Consider the following 15,080-nt stretch of genomic DNA (forward strand, 5'->3'; position numbering starts at 1 on the left):
AATGGAACAGGTTTAAAACTGTTTTATTTCAAGTTGGGGGAAAAATAAAGTTAATGTATAATCGCTCAGATTTATGAGGAAGTATGGAATGAAACTTGTACTGATTGATAGTAAATAACTATCAATCCCCGAAGACTTTTCAAGCCCTCTGCAGTTTTCGGGTGACTCTAAAACAGTTGATCTGAAAATCACTGCAATTTTGCGAAAATGATCTTTAAAAAATTTCAATGACTCCGTTATTCAAATGACATGCTCTGAAATTGTTGTGTTTGATACCCAGGATAACCTATTGGGTAGAAATGTTTTTAAAGTAAATTTTAGGCCTAAAATGTGTATTTTGTGAGATCTAGAATTATTTCGTGTCTTCTTCAGAAAAAAGGATCAATTTACTTTCAGAACTACAACTACAGACAATTGTTCCCATTCGATAAAACGAACTGAATCAGTAATTCATGAATCTGGCTAGTTTTGAATATTTAATACTGTTTTCCTTTGCTCGTTTTCACTCACACATATGTTTTCAAAGAATAAAATGACTGTTTCGATTGCATGATATAATTCTAGACTCAGGACGAGCTAAAATTGCAGGAACACAACCAATTTGAAGATTCGTTGCAGTTGCAACGCCAACTTAATTGCGATTAACACGAATATTATATTATATCCCTCGATTATCTAATCTTCAGATAAGAGAACAAAAATATTTACTTGTAATTTCTTGCATAAACAATGCCGTATCAATATAAATGTATGCATTTATGTCATGAGCTGTGGCTGTATAGGTCGCATGCATAGTTTTCTTACCACGTCGGTTATCTATATGGTTGTATAGGATGATTGTGGTGATGACAATATGATTGATAGGTGTTGTATATAACGTGCTCTAAAAAAATTGGTTGCAAGTCACTGTGGAATGTTGAGGGGGTGATGCGTTTGAACGTAATGCTCAGTTTCCCACTATAACTACAAGTTCAAGTTTCAGCTTCTGCTAAAGAACTTTCCATTGAACTAGAGGTTGATATCGATGAGATATATGTATATTTTCACTCTGACTCAGTGTCATTTAGAGATATGTATTATTGTATACTTTTTTGTCTGTATTGACTGCTTATACTTTGTTGTTATCTCAATGTTGGTTTAAAAATTCAAAGAAGCTTATTTCTTTTTGAAATATCCAGTTCTTTATTTATTTCTTATGGCTGTAGGAGTTTTTAATTGTTATCATGTTTTCAGGAGTAATGGAATATAGGGGGGTCCTAGATACGTATACCATATTTGTCCTCAGAGTTTTTCGGCTTTAGGAACAAGAAATTGATTTACATATTTTATTTATTGTCCCATTATCATGTTGACTTTTCGAGATATTCAGTTACCCTGATTTAACTGTGAGAAGCATCTCTAGGGCAAACAATTGATTCTAGACATCTTGTATATCGAGTCAGTAAACTGCTGTTTTTTGTATGACATTGACAGAAAAGTTTAACACTCTTTACATTGTCAAAAGGTACGAGCATCAGTTGTTGGATATGCTCAATAACGTTACAATGTTGGTTCATCATTTCCAATCCCAACAATGAAAAGTTTTCATTGTGTCCTCTTTCTTAATTTTCTCCGAGGACCAAAATTGTTGTTCGAAGTGTTTTTCATAGCCAAAAGCGGAAACGCCAAGATATAACGATCCATCCGACAAACGATGACCATGCTCTACGAGTCTACGACATACAATCCGCCATAAAATTCATTATAATCACCATTATACGGTGGTCGTAAAAATTAATCTTGTGTTTTAAAACACTTCGTAGGGAGCTGTAGCTGTAATTCCATTTACATCGGTAACGGCGGAATCTCCGAGCCATAATGGAATTAAATTGTGCTTTCTGTGTGTTTACAACACGAAGAAAGCGTACAAATTTCGGGGCTTATCAAGTTATAACAATGCGGCAGCCCGTTAAACCTATCGTTTCTTATTCCGATGACGACTGAATGATTTAATCTAGCGTCTTCCGACTTATCATAGTTTTAATGCCCCATTAGGCTACGTTTGGCGGTGTTTTATGACCGAAGTTCCAAACTATTTTTTCGTGGTTTTATTGGAGAGTAACGGCTCACTTGAAGGTGAACCTCAAATGAGGTAGACGAGTCTATAGTCTATTCAAATATAAGACGGAGCAATGTAAACAAGTTCGCGCAGAGGTAGGAGGATCGTCGTTACTGGCCGTCCAGAGTCGAATTGAGGATAATTCACACATTCGTACCGTTTGTACGATTGTATGTTGTAACTCAACATAAAATATGTATCTGCACATAACTGAAAAATACATTTTCAACGCGAGTTTAAAAAAAAAACAAGGAATGCAAAATACTATTCGTTTACGCTGGAACTGTTGGATTCGAATGATATCTATCTACATTCCGTTGCAATTCCAATCCTGGCAGTCTGAAAGGGATAAAGCATGGATAAGTGTTATGACCATTTGACCAATAAGAGATACCCTATGCGCAAACCATGCGATTCGAGTTGTTTATATTGCTCCGTCTTATATTTGAATAGACTATAGCACCAGATCGAATATTGTACAAAGTTTAAGGGACATATTACAAGCTATATGTTTGAAAGAAAATTACTTTGAAACTATGCTTACTTGAAGGGGGAAATAAAATCATTCTCAAAGAGCAACCCTCCTGGAAATAAAGCTCTAAACTTCATCGAGCACGATGCAACAATTTTTAAATGACTCCATCATTTTGGGAAATTTTGGGAAAATTATCGTAGATCTAAACGTGACACATATTCTATTCTGAAAGGGCTACTCTTATAGTCATGAATCTGAGAAGTTCATCCATTTCGGCGCAACCGTTCGGTCTTGAGGAATTTTTAGCTGACCCCATCTTTTTGGAAATTTTTCGAAGGTCAAAGTTCGAGTAGCTTTTCTTCCAGCAAAATGATCGTAGATCTAAATCTGATACATATTCTGAAAGAGCAACTCTTCTCGGAATAGATCTGAGAATTTCATCCATTTCGGCGCAACCGTTCGGTCTTGAGGAATTTTTAAATGACCCCATCTTTTTGGGAATTTTTCGAAGGTCAAAGTTCGAGTAGCTTTTCTTCCAGGGAAATGATCGTAGATCTAAATGTGTTACATATTCTGAAAGAGCAACTCTTCTAGTAATAGATCTGAGAATTTCAACCATTTCGGCACAACCGTTCGGTCTTGAGGAATTTTTAACTGACCCAATCATTTTGGGAATTTTTCGATGGTCAACGTTCGAGTAGTTTTTCTTGCAGGAAAATGATCGTAGATCTAAATGTGATACATATTCTGAAAGAGCAACTCTTCTAGTAATAAATCTTAGAATTTCATCCATATCGAGGTGGGTGCAACCATTCGGTCTTGACGAATTCTTAGCTAACTTCAACTTTTTCATAAGCTTTTTTCAGATGTTGGAAACTACAACTTTAACTTCTTGGCATTCTGCGCGTATTTCTTACTTTCAATTCCTCTACATCTCGGGGCTGTGTTCTATACAAAAACGACTTTAAATGTCCCCACAGGAAACAATACAGAGGTGTCGAGTGTGGGGAGCGTGGAGCATCTAAACCGATACATAAAGTGATTATTATCTGTGCGTTTGCTTGAGCATAAAGACACATCACTTGTGATGAACCATCATTCACTGATTGTCTATCAAACATTCATATATCATTTGTGATTTATGAGCCCTAATTGCCTTATTCACTAGTCACTGGTACAGTAAAATTCATGGCCGGAATCATGAGATGAGCATAGATCGAGTAGCTTTTATTGAAAATGAGATGCAATATTTTAAAAATAATTTCGTGGATAAATAATAGTAAGGCTATTTACTTGGATTATTAATCACGATGCGAAGTCCAGTCACCTGAGTAAATGATAGCCATCATAATAAGCTCGTTGAATAATATTCTAGTAATTTTTTGATCCTGTTTCTTTTCGCTAATCACCTAGACCTAGAGAATAGCATTCTGTTTTATTCCACTAATCATAGAACTGATATGAGGTTTTTCGCAGATTTCCCCATCTCCGCAAAAATTCCAATCCAGATTTATTGGGAAATTCCCAAATCTCTAAAGACTTATCAAATTTTACCACAATCAAGTTTCCGAACTGAACTTTCCACATAGGAGCCACGCTTCCATTTAAATACCATAGTCGTCATTTCCGGAATGCAGGTTGTATGCCTGGATGGCGGTAGAAGTCACGCTCGTCTCCTTATTTCCCGCCAATCAGCGGTGGCAGTTTGTGGCGTCTTCAGCAGCGTGCACTTAGAGGCAAAGCACCAGCAGAGTGCATTGGCCTCTGGGCTCTCTCTGAGGTAATATCAGAAAGGGCACTCATCCGTGAGGCAGATGTTGTTTTTAGAGCTTTCAAGGTGAAATACGCACGTTCTGGCACAAATGGGGTATAGCGCATGCTGAGGATTAATGGTCCGAAACGTAAACAGTTGTAAGAAAATTAAATTGGACTTCTGCTATCTTTGGAAAAATCCTGCGAGGGTGTTTGTCAGTTCGGAGGGGTGCCAAGCTTTAAAGTTTCATTGCAACTTCTATGCAGGGTCACAGTGCCGGCTTTAGCGCCACTGGAGACCTGGCCAAGAATCTTCTCGGTGCCCACCAATGAAATGTTTTGAAACCCACCAGAAGAACTGTATTAAAAGTTTACTGCAAATTAACTTGTGAATCTTCCTACTATTTAAAATCCTAGAGATACGACGAACGACGCTGAAAAAACTATGCAAGTATTTCGAAAATATTTACGTTTATATGACCGCCTATGAAAAATTTCCAGTTCATATTCGCAAAACACTCAGGCATCCTTCGAAACGAACAAATAAGAATACACTTCTCAGAATTCGTTGACGCAATGGAACATTTAGGTGAAAAATGAATTGCAATTAGTGTTCTTCGACGTGCGAGGCTATAAAAATAACAAATAATAATGTCACCGGTTATCGAACAACAAACGATCGAGCTACCAATTCCATTTCGAAATAGGTCGATTCTTGAGAGAATCTAATTGGTGCTCCGATGTTTCCTAATGGAACACAGCGACAACTCTGAATTGATATCGACAGGTTTCGTTTTTTTGTTATGTTCACCTGCTGAGAATTCTCCTGTTTTTTTTCTATCCATGGCAAATGGGATTTTTCGTGTTTCAGAACTTTCTGTCTAGATTGAAATGTTCCAGAAGTCAAATCTCTACAACTCATAGAGATTTAACTTCCACTACTCCTTTCGATGAAGGATAAGGCAACAATATTTCATCAGTAATTGAAGAGATAACGAGCGTTCAAAAAAATAGGCTGTGGAATTTTGAAGGTGGATATTCTGTGTTTATAAACGTAATTCTTAGCTTCTGCTGTACTATTTTCCAGGTAAACTGTGAAGTTAGCTTTCTGTATTGTAGTATTTGAATTATCAGCAAATTTCAAACATGGTTTATTTCTATTTCAGAAATAGGGAGATTATGGAAATATACATTTTTCAGAGACTTCAGGATAGAGTATACCAATGTTGCTGTTGGTTATCAATCTATCTGAAGTACAGTTTCGCGATGTGGTTGCGTTTTACATGAAACAGTTCGTGTTCAAAGATGAAAATTAAGTTATGGACCAAAGAAGAGAACCCAATGTTGAAATTGGGATGACAAAAGCTTCACGAACCTCTGTTAGGGTTTTAACTACTGGCAGGAATCTCTATTGGCACATGTCATAAGATTTTGAAAGAAGACATCAATAATTTGTTTCTGTATAGATTGAAGAGATTTATGTTGATTACTTTCGTAGTATGGTCTTCTAACAATGATTTTCAACCAATTCATTGATAACCTTAATCATTTTTTCTTTCGTATAAAGCCTGGTTTCATCTTTCTGAATATGTCCCCAAAAAAATGAGGATGTGGATCAGCCAAAAACCAGAATAAAGACAGATTAAAGGAGCAGAAATTCTTCATAAAATTCAGCCTATCCAAAACTGAGCAAGTCTTCAACTTCATACACCTTTTTAATAAGTGAAATCACGAATTGCCTGCCAAATGAGCGCTTATCTTCAAAAATTGGCCGGGCCAACTGAACGGTTATTTTATACAGATGGAAACACAACGATGTCACGTGAACGAAGGTAAATAATCTAGAGTGAAAACGAAAACTCTGATATTTTTACCGGTTTCAATGGTCTCGTAAAATTTTTACGATTCAGAGTCGATAAATCCGGGCTACTTAAGTTAAAGTCCCCAGAAAATTAGGGGTTCCCTCACGAAAGCACTGTTTTATCGTTAACAGTTAAGACGACAGAACATATATATGTTGTATATCATTTTTATTCCAATGGGCACTCGTAAAATGTGAAATTACGCTATACGAATATAGATGTGACGTGGGAAATCCCTATTTCCATTTTATTTTCTTTTAATAGGTACTGTTTTCCATCTCGAAGTTCATGGAACATCGTCTTTTATTACTCTCGTTGGAAAATTGCTTCGATGTGGAATTTGCATTCATATTCATAGCGTTATTTCATTTTCTTTCGCTTGTCACATCTTCAGCAGTTTTAGATATCCATTCTGAATCATTCAGCATACTTGATTAATGTGGATTCCATTAACTCAAAACCATATGGCACTTCGTTTGGGACATCATCTGATGCCCAGAATTCGAAGATCGGTTCAGAAAGTTTATCCGTTCAAAGGTGGTACAGTTAGAGTATTCGTTTCAATGGACATACAGAATTGTGGTGCTTGATGCTACCATGAATGTGCTTTTTTACATAGAGTGAGTAATTGCTCCACAAGAGTTAGGGATATCGTATTCAATCGTTTTTAAAAGTATGTAATCTTCGAGAAAACCGCTGTAAAATCATTTAAAACTCAATAACAACTTGAATCGATCCAATAAAAATCCGTATGAGACATTTCGTCAATCTGGTCGCCCTTTTTCTGAAGTTTGGTTCTTTGCATAATGCTTCATGAATGTTCTTATTTTGAAATGAAGTCAGTTTATCAACGGCTTCGATTTGAAACGAGTTTCCTGAAAATGCCAAGACGTAAATTAACAAACGCTGAGGCTAATAGGGTCATCGGAATGCTACAGGGTGGTCTAACTCAGGTTGTTGTAGCGGAAAGGCTCCAAGTCAGCCAAAGTGTGATATCTCGACTTTGGAAAAGGTTCAGGGAGACAGGTTCCGTGTTGGAAAGACCAAGGCTTGGTGGGCGACGAAAAACAACACCTGCTCAGGATCGTTGCATCACCGTTTCGGCGAGAAGAAACCCTTCATCTACGTATAGAATGCTATGGAATACTCTTCAAAATGGAGATGGAGTCCAAGTTTCCATCGAAACCATCCGACGACGTTTGAAAGAGGTGAATTTAGGTTCTAGATGTCCATTAAGAGGAGTTCCATTAACACGTGACCATAAGCGTCAAAGACTGGAATGGGCAAGGCAACATATCAATTGGAACGATCAATGGCGTAGTCTCCTTTTCACTGATGAATCCAGATATGGACGATTTTCAGGTTCTCGAAAAATAAGGGTATGGACAATCCCACGCATACCCCAAAATCGTCGCTATGTCCAAGAAGTCCATCCATTCCGAGAAGGTAGTGTTATGGTATGTGCAGGGATATGTTTCAACAGGCACACAGATCTACACATTTGTCCTGGGAATATGACCGCCTTACACTATAGGGAGCATGTCATTGACAATGTTGTGCCAAATTTTCACGCTGCTATTGGTGAAACTTTTCAATTTCTAGACGATAACGCTAGACCGCACCGTGCAGCCATGGTTGAGAATGCGCGCGAGGAGCTTGGTATTCCACATTTACCAATACCTCCACACTCACCAGATTTGAATTGCATAGAACATGCATTGGATATGCTCCAAAGATTAGATAATCATCAACCTACTCCAGAATCCTTAAATGATCTGAGAGAGCTTCTGCCCCGTTTATGGAACCAAATTCCTCAAGAAATGTTCAACAACCTCGTGTGTAGTATGCAAAGAAGATGTCAAGCTGTTATTGATGCCCGTGGAGGCCATACATTGTATTGATAGTCTTAAAATGCTTGAATTCTCTGGGAATAAAATTTCGTTATTTTACTCAATTTTTCTTAACCTCCCTGTATACGCTGCAGACCTACAGGCTAAAATTAATTTGCAACTTGAAATCATATTAATATGAATTTTCATCACAAAAATCTTATTTTAGGTATATTTGTTTGCAATTGAAGTCAATATCCCTAACTCATGTGGAGCAGTTTACTATTCCTTTGTAAGATGCTGCTATTGGGCTAATTTTTTTTCGGACGACAATGCTCCACCTCATCATGAGAGGATTTATCGATGAAGCTCTGGATATCCATGATATTCCACATTTGGACTTGTCCCTTCGGTCACCAGACCTAAATCCCATTGCACATGCTTGGGATCAGTTACAGAGTTTTGGATACTCATCAACCACCTCCATACACTTCAACAATCTGATCGAAAATATGCAAAGGCTGTGACTGATATTTGAGGAGACTAAATTTTTAAATTTTTTGAGCCAACTGATTTTGTTCTAAAACTGAATTTTACCTGAAACTGTGACATTTAAAATAATTCATAAGTTAGATGGGGGAGTTAACATTCAGATCTCTCTTATTGCGAAAAATAGGGAAAAAGTTATTGGTATGAATAACACAATGTACCCGCACAAATCACAAATCCAAGAATCTAATGTTCAAACAATCCACGTAGACGCGGAGGTGCGTCTACCAGCACGAAAACTAGTTAGACCCATTATTCCCAGCCGAATGAAAAAGCCATAATCCTGTATCAGGAGGGCTGAGGAACAGGCTCCCCGGCCATTATACAAAGGGGGATCCCTCGTAACTCAGCTGCTCTCACTTTACACGGGGACAGATGAAAAAAAAACCAATAAATCTATCCTGACGAACATACATCAAAGTGCCACCGTAGACATTCTACAAGAACCAATAAACGTTAGGGGAACTAGCTTGGTACGTGCCCCCTATGAGGTGCGTGGATTTTAGGGGTTCATTCAACCCTCTTAATTTAGAACGGCATGAACGATGTGACTTCCTGTATCTTCGCGTTTAAATAGGGAACGCTATATAGGCAGTAGGAAATTAGAGACCAGGAGGTAGGTAACACCTTGAGTGTTGTCCGTATCATGTTACGGCTATAGGAAGAGACTCTTTTACTATCGGGTGTTTTGGTTCAGAATTTTATATAGAACATTCGGAAGTGGCCACTTAAAAACTGATGTGGATAATTTGCGTTCATGTAATAATATAAAGATAGAGGGAACAAAAAAAAGATTTTGTATATGCATTGATGTATTAAGTTGGGTGTCCACATACGAGGATGTATTGATATCTAGTTAGCCTAGACCAGTTCCATGCATAAAAAAAAATATTGCGTTACCATAGCAACGAACGATAACTCATTAGAAGTGTCAGTGTTAAGTTTGAGGTCAAAGAAATAAATAAGAGTTACGCGATAAATTAACAGAAAGAAGATGTCCACCGAAATTGTGAGTATTGAGCCATCATCAAGTACTTGTATTTAAAACGGTAAAGGGGTAAGCAGATTTGCGAAAATATGCTCAAACCCTTGATGGTCAATGTCCTTCGTATGCGACCGTGAAAAATGGACTGCAAGCTTCAAAAGAGGTAAATTTTCCATTGAAGATGATGACCGATCGGAAAGGCCAGTTTCTATGTTTGTCCACGAAAATATCGATGCAGTTCAGTCGAATTGGGCTAAAACGGATATCTGAAGCACTGAATATTTCATATACGAACGCGTTCATCATATAGTTCACGTCAATTTGGACCTGAGAAAAATTGCTGCAAAATGGATTCCCAAATGTTTGAATGTTGAGCAAAATCGTGCAAGGGTAGAAGCATCGCGTTCGATCTGTGCTCGATTTGAAAACGGATCAATCCGAATTGTTGCCATGGATGAGACTTGGGTACATTTCTACGATCCAGAAACAAAGCAACAATCGATGGAATGGCGACACTCTGGTTCTCCAAGACCAAGAAGTTTCGTGTTCAAAAATCTGCTGCAAAAGTTTTTGCTTCAGTTTTTTGGGATTGCCATGGAGTAATCATGATTGATCTTTTGGATAAGGGTAGAACAATAACCGGAGATTACTATTCCACATTACTGACCACTCTACGGGAAAAAATTAAAGAGAAAAGACGCGGAAAGCTATCCAACGGTGTTTGGTTTTTGCAGGACAACGCCCCTGCACACAGATCTCATGTTGCCATGCAAAAAATTCGCAATTTAGGGTTTGAATTACTAAAACACCCTCCTTATTCACCAGATTTGGCCCAATTTGGCGAAAAAGGTCATAAATGTTCTTCCAACGAGGAGGTAATAAAAGCTGTGGAGGTCTGGTTTGCAGGGCAAGAAAAAACATTTTTTTTTATAGGTTTAGAGACGTTGCAGGTTCGCTTTAGTAAATGTATCCAATTAAGAGGAGAATATGTTGAATAATACAATATTTTGACATTGAAATTTTGTTTGTTTCTATAGTAGGCTAAGAATGTTTCAATATATCCTCGTATGGTTAACCTGCCTGAGTAAGCAAGACTGTTTTATAGTGACAACAAGAACCCTTTTCGTATCTACGGTTTTTGAAATCTACACGTTTCAGAACTCACAGGGTTTCACAAAACTTTGATTACTCGATCAACGATATGACAGTTACTCGATTTCGAAAACAAATTCACTGAAAATTTTTCATTTCTGAATATATTGAAGAATATATCATCATCAATCAATCAATATATCATCGTGTTTTATTGTATTAATAAACTGTGTGTGTTTTATTATAGAGCTTGAAGAAGCAACAAATTAGTTGGGAAACGTCGCTCAAAGGAATGAAATAGTGTCTGATTCCTAACCCATTCCGATCCCACGATTTGAACAACAATAATATTGAAGAAGTAGCAATTGAGAATAGTTGAATGGAGGTATATAGATTATAATTTGATGCGAAAATGATATTCTGAATGCTCATGACTGAATTATCGATTGAAAACAAATTGACATTTATTCGTCAATCAAGCGTTGATTCTCCAATCAAGCTTCATGAAACCAGGGGTGAAACTGAAAATTTCGAGGGGTTAAATTACTTTTTTCGAAATCAAAGTGACACAACTTGAATCCTCTGATTAATGAAAGGTTTGTCTCACATGAATTAGACACCAAGGCATGATTTATGATGCTTAAAAACATGATAGCCCAAAATAATCATTTAATAAGATTCTACCCAAAATCAATGACCAGTTTAATTCGACTGTCACTTCGAAAGCAAGGTGGGTATGTCGAAACGACCCTGTCCAAAGTTCAAGCTCAACCCACGGCCTCAAGAAAAAAAAAAAGATTTGCGAAATTTAAAGCGTTAATTCACTGTCGCCGTGTGATAATTCCAAGAAAACATGCCTGCCAATTATTTCTCAATTTCCGCAAAATGCGGTGGGCTGTCGATTGCGTGAAAACCAGACTAATGACACGAGCGACGTGTAGGAAATTAAGTTGAGGTTTCGGATCATCCGACAGCGGAATTTTTCGCAGATGAGGTACAGGTGGAAGATTCGAGCTGGATTAAGATGGGGTTAATGGAACGTGTGAAGGAAAATGAAACGATTCTGAAAACACCCAGCTTCAAACATTTAACGAATATTCCTCTGGCTGATATACTAGTAAGTCTGATATTACATATACTCCATTCAAATTTATTTAAGCAGTCGGTTGGCCATGAAATAATTTCCTAAAGTTTTTGTAACTAGAACCGAGTAAGGTTGGCACTCATGAAATGTTGTTAATGTCATAACGCCGTTGCCACAACTTATATCAATTTTTATTACGAAAATGCCGAAAGTGATTGAAAAAAAGAGAAGACAGGGTTTCAGGAAGTGCTAGAATTCAGGTCCGTTCATTCAAACAGTTATACCCTGATATTCTAAAATCCTCAATACGTCAGACGGTAGCGAACATATTCAATGTAAGAGAATTTATATAATGTTTGATTTGAATTTAAACGACTTATATTTCAGCTGAATATTTCCACAATCAGAAAGATTCTGAATGAAGAGGATGACAAAGAATTTCCTTCTATTGGGAGACCCAAAAAAGTGTTGGCATTTGAGAATTTTATGTTCGAGTGAATTATTGCGAATAGTTTACTAAAGGATTTTCGATGAATGTCATCGTAGAATAAGTTCCCGAGAATTGATTTTTCTATTTTTCATTTGACTTGTCCTATACATTGTAAATGTCTTAAGGTACCAATAAATACCTAATTATTATTATTATATCAATATATTAAGATGAACAGCCACAAATACGCGCCAGTTGTACTGTTGATTGCTTATTCATGTGAAATCTTGACTTGAAACTTCCATTAATTCCTGTTACTTACATTGACGCAAGAAGATTTTTGTTCAAGAATTTAACATTCTTGTAATTATCTGTTAATTCCTTCGGGAGATACTTATTCCCAACCAGTGCATCATATGCATTTCATCTTCGGGTTAATATTTTTGAAATCTACAACTGATGTAACGTATTCAAACTTAAGCCAAAGAAGATAACGAACATTAACTCTCCTCAAGCTAGTGCATATTATGGTATTATACTGATCACTTGTATTTTCCATGCAAATAACTGGATTTGGTATGCCTTCAATCAGTTAGTATAAACTTCAATTATGTTCGTCACATATTTTCCGAAGAGATTCGACATTGTGATAAAATACGTAATAACAGAAACTTTTACGTAGAACGGGCAACATAGCGTTGATTTAAAACCCAAAAATGTTTTGACAAGCGTCATAACCCCACATTTTTCTACTATACAGAGTGAAATGTGTCAAATTTCCATGGCCAACCGACTGCTAAAATAAAATTGAATGAAGTATACATACATCAAACTCTGAATGTATTCCTCTTATAGTCGATCATTTATTTCTTTGTGAGAACCACTATGATTGTAGCAACCACGGAATAATAAAGATCTGGATTTATCTACATCATAAAAGGTTTGAAATATGCATGGCAAGAAATGCTTGAAATGGGCTTGGAAAATGTCAATATATCACCAAATTATGAAGAAGGCATTGTATTCTATTTTTTTCCATTAAGAAATTAGTATGCAATTAGTTGAATAACATACCTACCAATAAACTCGTTAATTAAAAATTAATCAATTGCTCGTTACTTTAATCGACATAAACAAGCATCAATTTTACAAATTTTCGGTAGTTATATTGAGTAGATCACGCAGTAAGTTTTTATCAAGTCGAAAAAGAGTATACTGGACAGCCTTTAAAATTCGATGCTCAAATATCCTCATTTTTCTTGAAAAATTTCACAATTTTGCTATGGTACCTGATACCTCTGTCAGTACCATGTTCGTATGCGGGAAAAATTGGTATTATTTTATTTATTATTTCATTTTATGTCCATTCCTAGATAAGAACAGTTTGTGTTTATTTTGAACGAGATATGACAAAATTTATGGAAAAATCTGAGAACCAGAAAGTTTTAAAATTCCTTGGCATACTCGATTACTTTGTATAACGAGAAAAAAATTAGCCTACCTACATCGAAACTTTCTAAAAGTTGAGGCCTCGTTGTTTCCTATCCTAAAATACTCACCAGACGAATAAGAATCCACCTCGCTCGGATACAAAAAAAAGACGCGAAACCAAAAATTCGAACGTTATGAGCGAGAACGAGAAATACCAAAGGTAACTTTCTACAACTCTACCGGCACTGACCTTGCCAACATAACGATTTACGTTCCCATATCAGGATCTACTAAAATTGCAAATTAATGTATTCAACGAACACACAAATATAATATACTCACTACGTTATAATAACGTGCGGAACCGACCACAGAGATAAACAGAATGATTATGACACCCATCGAGACAAGATTGGTTTGTTTTTTGGTTTGGCCTTTTGTTCGTAACGTACTTAACCCGGCTTGGTTCACGTACGTTTAGAATTGACGTTTCATTGGGCGTTGAGTCACCTTTAACAGGTTGTAAATAGAAGAATTAGGGCTTGTATCGTCTAGAATTGAGCAGTTGACTTGTCACTTTCGATAGTAGTTTATGTTAGCCAAGAAAAACTTGTGAGACAGGAGGCATATTCGGTGCCATTAAATTCATGCTATATATGTCACAAAAATGACATATTGGATAAAATTCTTCGTGTTCAGATCGGTTGCGATTATTTTCACCACTTGTGTATACTAATTGCTATTAAGACAATTAATACGGATAGTTGAGGGAGAAGTTGCAAAATGGCGTATGCGCCGTACATTTTTTTTTTTTGCTGTTTCTGGCTTTTACAGACTAGATAGGTGAAGACGTTGAGAGGAATCCTTGGCTCTTTTTTCGTGAAAAATTTATTGGTGGAAACCGTTTCACGAAATCTTCATTTGTCTTGAATATATCGTGAAACGGTTTCCACTAACGGACTTTTCTTGAAAATCGAGCTCAAGACTCTTTTCAATGTATCTAGTCTAGTAGAAGTACCAGAAACAGCCTAAATAAAACAATTTGGGATATTCTGTATTTTATAGTAGGTACGGTGGGATTGGAAGCAACAAAAAGTTCACGATTAGAATTACCCATCTTCACGATTAGGAGCAACTCTACTTCTCACCATAACCAATTGCAAAATGGCAATAGAAACAATTCTCATGTACCGAAAAAGCCATTGAAATTCAACGATAAACTCCCGTAACCATTTGTTCGATAATTATATGGGTGAAATGTAAAAAACCGATCACTTTTCGAATTGATTACGGTTACATGAAAACGACCCATAAAAGAATCACAATTTTTCAGTTACAGACTGTTAAATCATGAACCTAACAACAAACACTATCTAACATGAAATCGATCATTATTCAGACAACGTTATAAACGTCATTGTCTCTTAATAAACGATCGTTTAATCGACAATGTTCAGCGTGTAGTATCGTAGTACGCATTTGATTGTTCTCCA

At 36.6% G+C, this 15,080-nt stretch overlaps 1 protein-coding gene across 2 annotated transcripts in view; it reads right to left on the reverse strand.

Annotated features, from left to right (window-relative positions):
- LOC123310848 overlaps nt 1-15,080 on the reverse strand; it is a 73,064-nt gene that overhangs the window by 13,919 nt on the left and 44,065 nt on the right. The window contains exon 1 of one of the 2 annotated variants that reach the window (XM_044894529.1): nt 13,716-13,737. The exons of the other annotated variant lie outside the window; for it this stretch is intronic. The gene's annotated coding sequence lies outside the window, so the exon portion shown is untranslated. Of the gene's footprint in view, nt 1-13,715; nt 13,738-15,080 lie in introns of those variants that run through there. 2 annotated transcript variants of the gene reach the window in all.

This window comes from Coccinella septempunctata, chromosome 4, assembly GCF_907165205.1.
Source record: "Coccinella septempunctata chromosome 4, icCocSept1.1, whole genome shotgun sequence".
Taxonomy (NCBI): domain Eukaryota; kingdom Metazoa; phylum Arthropoda; class Insecta; order Coleoptera; family Coccinellidae; genus Coccinella; species Coccinella septempunctata.